The 6,778-nt window shown below is 39.9% G+C and overlaps 1 protein-coding gene across 1 annotated transcript in view; it reads left to right on the top strand.

The window, feature by feature from the left end:
* Window positions 1-5,432: 5,432 nt before the first annotated feature.
* The window catches only part of pacsin1b (protein kinase C and casein kinase substrate in neurons 1b), a 205,747-nt gene continuing 204,401 nt past the window's right edge, over window positions 5,433-6,778 (top strand). The window contains exon 1 of the mRNA XM_039748686.1: window positions 5,433-5,531. The gene's annotated coding sequence lies outside the window, so the exon portion shown is untranslated. The remainder of the gene's footprint in view (window positions 5,532-6,778) is intronic.

Raw genomic sequence — 6,778 nt, 5'->3', positions numbered from 1 at the left:
TGGAACCCCTGCAGATTTTATTTTTTCTTTCCAGCCGTCTGGTGTTTTTTTTTTTGTTTTTTCTGTCCTCTCTGGCCATCGGACCTTAATCTTATTCTGTGTTAATTAGTGTTGTCTTATTCTAATTCTTACTTTGTCTGTTATTTCTCATTTCTTCATCATGTAAAGCACTTTGAGCTACATTATTTGTATGAAAATGTGCTATATAAATAAATGTTGTTGTTGTTGTTGTTAATCAGGTGGAAGTTATATGATGAGAGTTGCACAAGAAATAAATGGAAGCTGGACAGAAGCATTTTACTCTATACTTGTGCATCCTTCCTCTGAAAGCCTCTGTTAAGTTTATAAAATTTATTTTTTTAAATGTGTGCATTTTTACATTTGTCAGTTCCTATTCATTAAAACCTGCCTGCTTTTGCACATTTTTTATACACTACATACTATTTTTGTTTTGTGCTTCTTGGAAAACTCTGCCATTCTTTTGCCATTTCTGTGTAAGACTCTGCGTGTTGTTAGCCATTTTTTGGATAATGGATTTATTAATACATAACCTTTTTTATTATTATTAATTCTTTTAGATCATGTCCTTCTATCAGCTTCTCCAGGTCAATATCTCATTACCTGCTTTTGCTGCTTAGGTCCGGAGAAGTCAGTGCTGAGTTGATAAGCTGTGTATGCTCCTGCTTTTGTGGGTGCATCTGTCAGGGAAAAGGAGATTAAAAGAGACTTTGACAATGGATATATGCACATGGATAGAGTGAAGTTCTTCTGGCTGCCTCCCTTTTTTATTTCTTTTACCCCTCCCTTTATATGACTGCATCCTGATTAATGATGGACCAAGTCAAGGGCATTTTGCAGCAAAGAGTAGTGGTTAGTCAGCAGTTGCATAGCCATCTTCTAACAAGAAGGTGTTCTGCTATCCTGTCAGTCTCCCATGGTCTTCCCTTGTCTCTGCAAGGAGGGTCAGACATCTCCGTCACTTGTTAGGTCCTTTTCATTTTAGTGTCCCAAAGGAAGACCATACACTTTTTCCCAAGTCATTCTTCTGTCCTAGTGTCCTTCTAGAACACCCACCAGAAGGATCGCCATCCTGGAGGTGAACTTGCACCAATACTGGTATGTCAGTGTACATTGTCTCTGTTTGTGCATGGCATTTTGTTTCTCTATCTCAGTCTTAGGATTTTGCTGGTCTTGGAAACTGAAAATACTCTTTTGCACTCATGTTCATTAAGATCCACATCACATAAGACTGAATGTTTTTAAAAAGCAAGCAGAAGTCTGGTTTATTCATGGGTTGAAGGTCTATTGTTATGCTGCTTAAATTTGCTAGCATTGTGCCCATGTTCTCTATTCTTTTAACTGTGGGTACCTTTACCTCTCATATATCAAAAACTAATTTTGCATGTTGTTTGAAATTCAGAGAGGAGTTACTATAGCCAACACTTTCTAGGTCTGAGGGCTGTGAGTTCTGAAGCAAGGCTGAAGGAACTAATTCTGTTTGGTGTGATGACATCTGTAAGACATATTTTAAATTAATAAAACAGCACAGTCAAAAATTAGTATGCCATTTATTATTTATAAAAGTCTGAATCAGTAGAGGACACCCAAAGAATAGTGTTGGGGGGAGCAGCTTGACCAGTTCTGACGTGTGGCAGCTCAAGTCTAAAATGAGATGCCATCTTCTGGGGACTTTTGGCTTTATAGGGTCCAGACCAAAAGGGGCAGGGCTTTGCAGATCGACCTTGGAGGGTCTCAGTTGCCCTTATCGGGTGTCTTCTCAGTACTGCAGAGAGAAAAAGAAACACCAGCACCCCCTCCTGTCCCAGATAGTATTGCATATCTTAGCTGAGTCTTGAAGGTGATCCTCAAATGCCCATATGTGACATATTCTAATATACCTCTTTCAAATGGACACAAGGTCACTTTGGTCACTTTTTTATCAGAAGTTTTTACACATTCTTGATTATCCAGTTGGAAGTTTTTGGGAATTGGTGCCTATTCCTCAAGCTTTAACCTCAAATCAGTAACCAATCCTGAAACACATAATCACTGGGAGTACATGCAGACTGCACACAGAAAGTGATTAGGCTGGGATTTGGGTTACTAGACTCTGGAGGTGTGAAGCAGCAGCACTAACCACTGTGCCAGCCCCGGGCTTTGCAAGAATGCCTACCTGTCTTAAAATTTATATACTGTACACCAATTACTCAGTGGGCTTTTCTTAAGTTGTTCTAGGTGTTACATTGTTTGTTAAGATTGTGTCTTGGAGAATGCTTCACCTTGTGCTTTTTATTTCATCCATTTTTTTTTAATCATAAGTCAGTTGGTGCTTTTAATAAAGCTTTATCCATTATAAGAAGGATTTTTTTCATGTTCTAAGCTTGGTTATTTAAAAATGTCTACCATTTCACTAATCTGGCATTTGATGTGAGGAAAATGAATTAAATACCACGGTGTTTATCTTTGCTGGGACTGTTGCTGTTCATAATTCATATTAATCTACCACCTATTCATTATTTAATCCCTTTTTAAGCATTGCAGGATCACAGGGGCTGGAGCCTATCCTGGGTGTTTTGGGGTCCGGAAAGAAACAGTCCTAGACAGGGTACCAGTCTATTACATGTTATTAATAGTATAAGGCAGATTGACATCTGAATTGAAAGATGATACCAAAATCTGAGAAATAATGTATATTGTGTAGGCAGCATGGCCATAACAGGCATCATGTTCATGGAGGAACTAAGGATGCCTAAAGAACACCCACTCAGGCCCCTTAAAGAGTGGGGACGGTGCCACCATTAAGACGAATTAGGCATTCGCCTATGGCACAGATTATTAGGGGCTAACTGCACAGGTTAGCTACCAAGAGTCGCTAATAAGATTAGTCTTGGGTACAGAATAACCTAGCACTGTTAAAGAGGCAACATGAGGCAAAATTATTGATGGACTGTGTAAATGTAGAAAGTGAGAATCATCAAGAACTGGAGTATGCCTCTTTGTTGTACTTTATTAATACATAAAAATTGATGGAAATATAAAAGATAACAGGCACGTTAACAAGATGGTATGAAGTCTTGTTGTACAGGTGCAGATCACTTAACACAGATAATGCATACATTAATTTTTAGCGTTTAGACACCAATAATGCTAACCATCGACAGAGAGTTTTTAACTGAACAAAGAAAACCTACAGAATCAAACCACGTGCTCCTCAAAATGCTCGAGTGTATTTGTTCCTGCCTTGCCCAAGGCGACTATTTCCATTCATCTATTGACTCACATAAAATTCTCTGGTCACTTAATTATGTACACAGCCCTTCAGGGATCTCTTAACAGCAGCTTGATTAAAGACAGCGATTAAAAGCTGAGCGGGGGATCCTGGACACCGCACAAAATGGATTTGATGCCCTTGTTCATTAGCCTTTCTTTCTTGAGAGCCATCAAAAGGCACATTACTACAGATACCTTCAGTGGCGGGGCGGAGGCGCGCACGTACACCAACGCGCGCACGTAGTCAACCAACGCGCGGCAGTGCGACACGTTTATTGTAATATGTTTTCATTTGCTCTTTTCTACAAAGACATACAAGCGTTTCGCCTTTTAACCACGAAAGTACTAAAATGGCAAAAGTAACCAATTTTAAATAACGAAATGCCCGGAGATACTTTACATGTACAATTGGACAAATCGGGGTGTAAAATCATGAACACGTAACATTGGAAACTTTCGTGCCTTCATTGGCTGTAATTTGCATCCTGAAAATAATTGTATTGCGATTCAACCGAATATGGAAATAGATTGTCCAGTATGGTGATCTAAATCGAGCAGAATACAACAAACACGTCAGCTATAATGACCCAACAGCTACACTGCTACTGCACGAACACCGCTTTACTTTTGGCAGTCAAAACTATGTGATGCTATTGTGTATTATCATTCGGCTGAGTGGGAGAAGCAAACTGTACCAATAAAAACGACCCCTCTATCTATGGCCATCTTGCTGCATCTGAAGTGGTAAAAGGATTTCAGGATATGGGTTTGGGACGTTGTAATCAAATCTCACTTAAAAACACTTAAAATTCCACTTCTTGGCATTGCTTGAATACACAACTTTTACTTCCATCCTCTTCTTGATAAAGAAATGAATTTATAGAAACAAAACATACAGTATACTATTACTACTGTGGCTAATTATTCTTATTGTTTTGGTCAGCATTAAGCAATTCGAAAATAAATGAACGATAATGATGACGAGATGCACAGTGTCGCAGTGCTTAGTGCTGTTATCTCACATTTGTAGGATTCTTTTTTTATTGCGATTACAAATTGATCCTGTGCCAGTCGGAGCATACAAGTAGGTAAGATGAACAGGCACACTGATCCGCTGGAGAGTGGCAACGTGTTGCATGTTGTTTAGCACACCTAAGTGAGAATTACATTCGGAACCAGCGTCTAAGGCTACTTACTGTTTTTCGCCCAGTGCTGCTTGGATAAATTCCTGATTCACGGCGCAGCAAATTTGATTCACTTTTTTATTGGGCGGGTATCGTTTGCTTCCGGCATTCCCTCACTTCCAAAAGCCGTGCCTATTAAAATTCGATACGCATCAATAACTTGTGCGTAAGTATGCTCTCTGATAGATCGCTTTCCCTCATTGGCATCCGGTAGGCTCCTCCTCCTGGTAGCACTGCAACTGGAATAACGAATTATGTCAATGTATGGATAAATAACAGCAACTGTGGTACAGTTATGTAGCGGACAAAACCATACCCTGTTTTCGGATCGCGCATCCAATCCCGGCTGTGGTGCTTCACTGTGAAATCTGAATTTCCAAACCGTATTCGTTTTGATTTATTTTGAACACCTCCGGTTTCCTGTCTATATTCCATTTATTTGGCCACTTAACATGATACAGACTTTGGCTTCGGCTCCCGCTTCATAGTTGATGATTTTATAAATTAGTTAATATATACAATGTATTCAAAAGGCTGAATCTTTTCTTCCGCAAAAAGTTGAACATTCACTGGATCTAAATTATTAAGCGCTTTTAGATTAAAATACTGGCACCTGTTTCGATAACATGCCGGACCTATTATTGATTTAATTAATATTAAATATCAGAAAATCAAATTATTAATGCGCTTATTCCAGCGGGTTGAAGTCCTTTGAATATTCCAGTGAAAGCTGAGTATGTTGTCGGCAATGTTCAGTAGCAGTTTTACAAGTGAGCAGTGTAATGGTTAAAAACCTAGATAAATCAATAATTGTTTTGATTTATTTTTGCACAATTTATTAGTAATACAATAATTAAGATTTGGCATCCTCCAGGACTGTTTTTTTGCGTTCCTCTCGACCTCATTAATATAAACACAGTGCCGCAGAATTGCCACGCCTCCCATGTATTGCCACACGAAGCCACACCTCCAGATCCCCGTCTCGCTGATCTCGCAGACGCGGGGCCACTTGGAAACGCAGGGTCACCTTCTGTCATTGCAACGTTCCTGCTGCCGGATTACTGCATCCCGCGTCGGGTAAGGCCACCGGGAAACACGGACAAGTTTCATTTATTGCATTAATAAACATAAAATGTCTGAGACGAAAGCGTGACAGGTGCAGATATTGTTTCATATCCATACTGGGATTTGCTTCTGAAGTGATGATTTGATTACAAACGCACGTCTTGTTTTTCACTCTTTTTTGGGGGGTGGGGTACAAGGAACATTTCTATTGGAAGCATTTTATTGCAAGCACTTCTTAATGTGTTTCCAAGGATCGCCGATCCGCTCGAAGGGTGCACAGTGGTGGAGGATTAACTGTGCGATTAGTGTACAGTAAACAGTATACGTGCGTAGAGTTGCGAACGAGGCGCTTCGTATTGCATCCATTGTCACCGAGGAATGAAAATGTGTCAGATGTTGCGGAGTGTTTTGCGTGATCTTTGCATATTAATGTTGGAAACAATTGTATTACACTTTTCTTTATGCTTAACCGTAAATCGCTGTTGTACGGTAATACATTCCGGAGCGATTATTTAATTTTTAGCACAAAGCTTTCCAGGGGATTATCAATGATTAGCACGGCCACGAAAGCAAGGCAGAAATGGTGGATCTAAATAAGAGCTATACAACTCCGATTCATTTGCTTTCGGAGAGCCCAGCACATCCGGAGCCTGCAACAGCGCAGTGGCTCCCTTCTTCACTCCTCGTCAGTGTCTCAGTTCGTATTGCAGAAAATACCGCTGTCTGTCAAATTCCGACATCTCAGGGTGAGCGAAGAGTAGATTCGCGTCGCCGCATCAGGGAGTCACAAGAAGCTGATTAATAACATTTATGTGAGACACGCACAGAGGCAGAGCCCATCTAGACGATGCTTGTTTCTAGAAACATCTTGTGTTTTTATCCACAGAGGGATAATTATTGACTAATATTTTGTTTATCGTGCTATATGCATATTATTTGCTTTGATGTATGCAAACCATATAAAGCCATTTTCCATACTCACACTTTACTGATGAAAGTGCAATGTCAAAGAGTCTATCTCAGCATTGATGTCCTAATGACAAGGTCCCCAGCTCTGAGTTAGGTATCTGGTCATCATGGGGTTTGTTACTCAATAGAGCTTCATGATCACCCTTCCAATTTAGAGAGTGCATTACATGAAAACTGAAGTTCATACAGACACTATTGAACCCTGGATTGGGCCTAGGAATATAATTGCTGGCCTCCCCTTTACAGTGCCTTTCATTTAACTTCAGAAGAATCAGAATGAGAATTCACTT

The sequence above is a fragment of the Polypterus senegalus genome, chromosome 3, assembly GCF_016835505.1.
Source record: "Polypterus senegalus isolate Bchr_013 chromosome 3, ASM1683550v1, whole genome shotgun sequence".
In the NCBI taxonomy this organism is placed as follows: domain Eukaryota; kingdom Metazoa; phylum Chordata; class Cladistia; order Polypteriformes; family Polypteridae; genus Polypterus; species Polypterus senegalus.
This window is presented reverse-complemented; position numbering and strand designations above follow the sequence as displayed.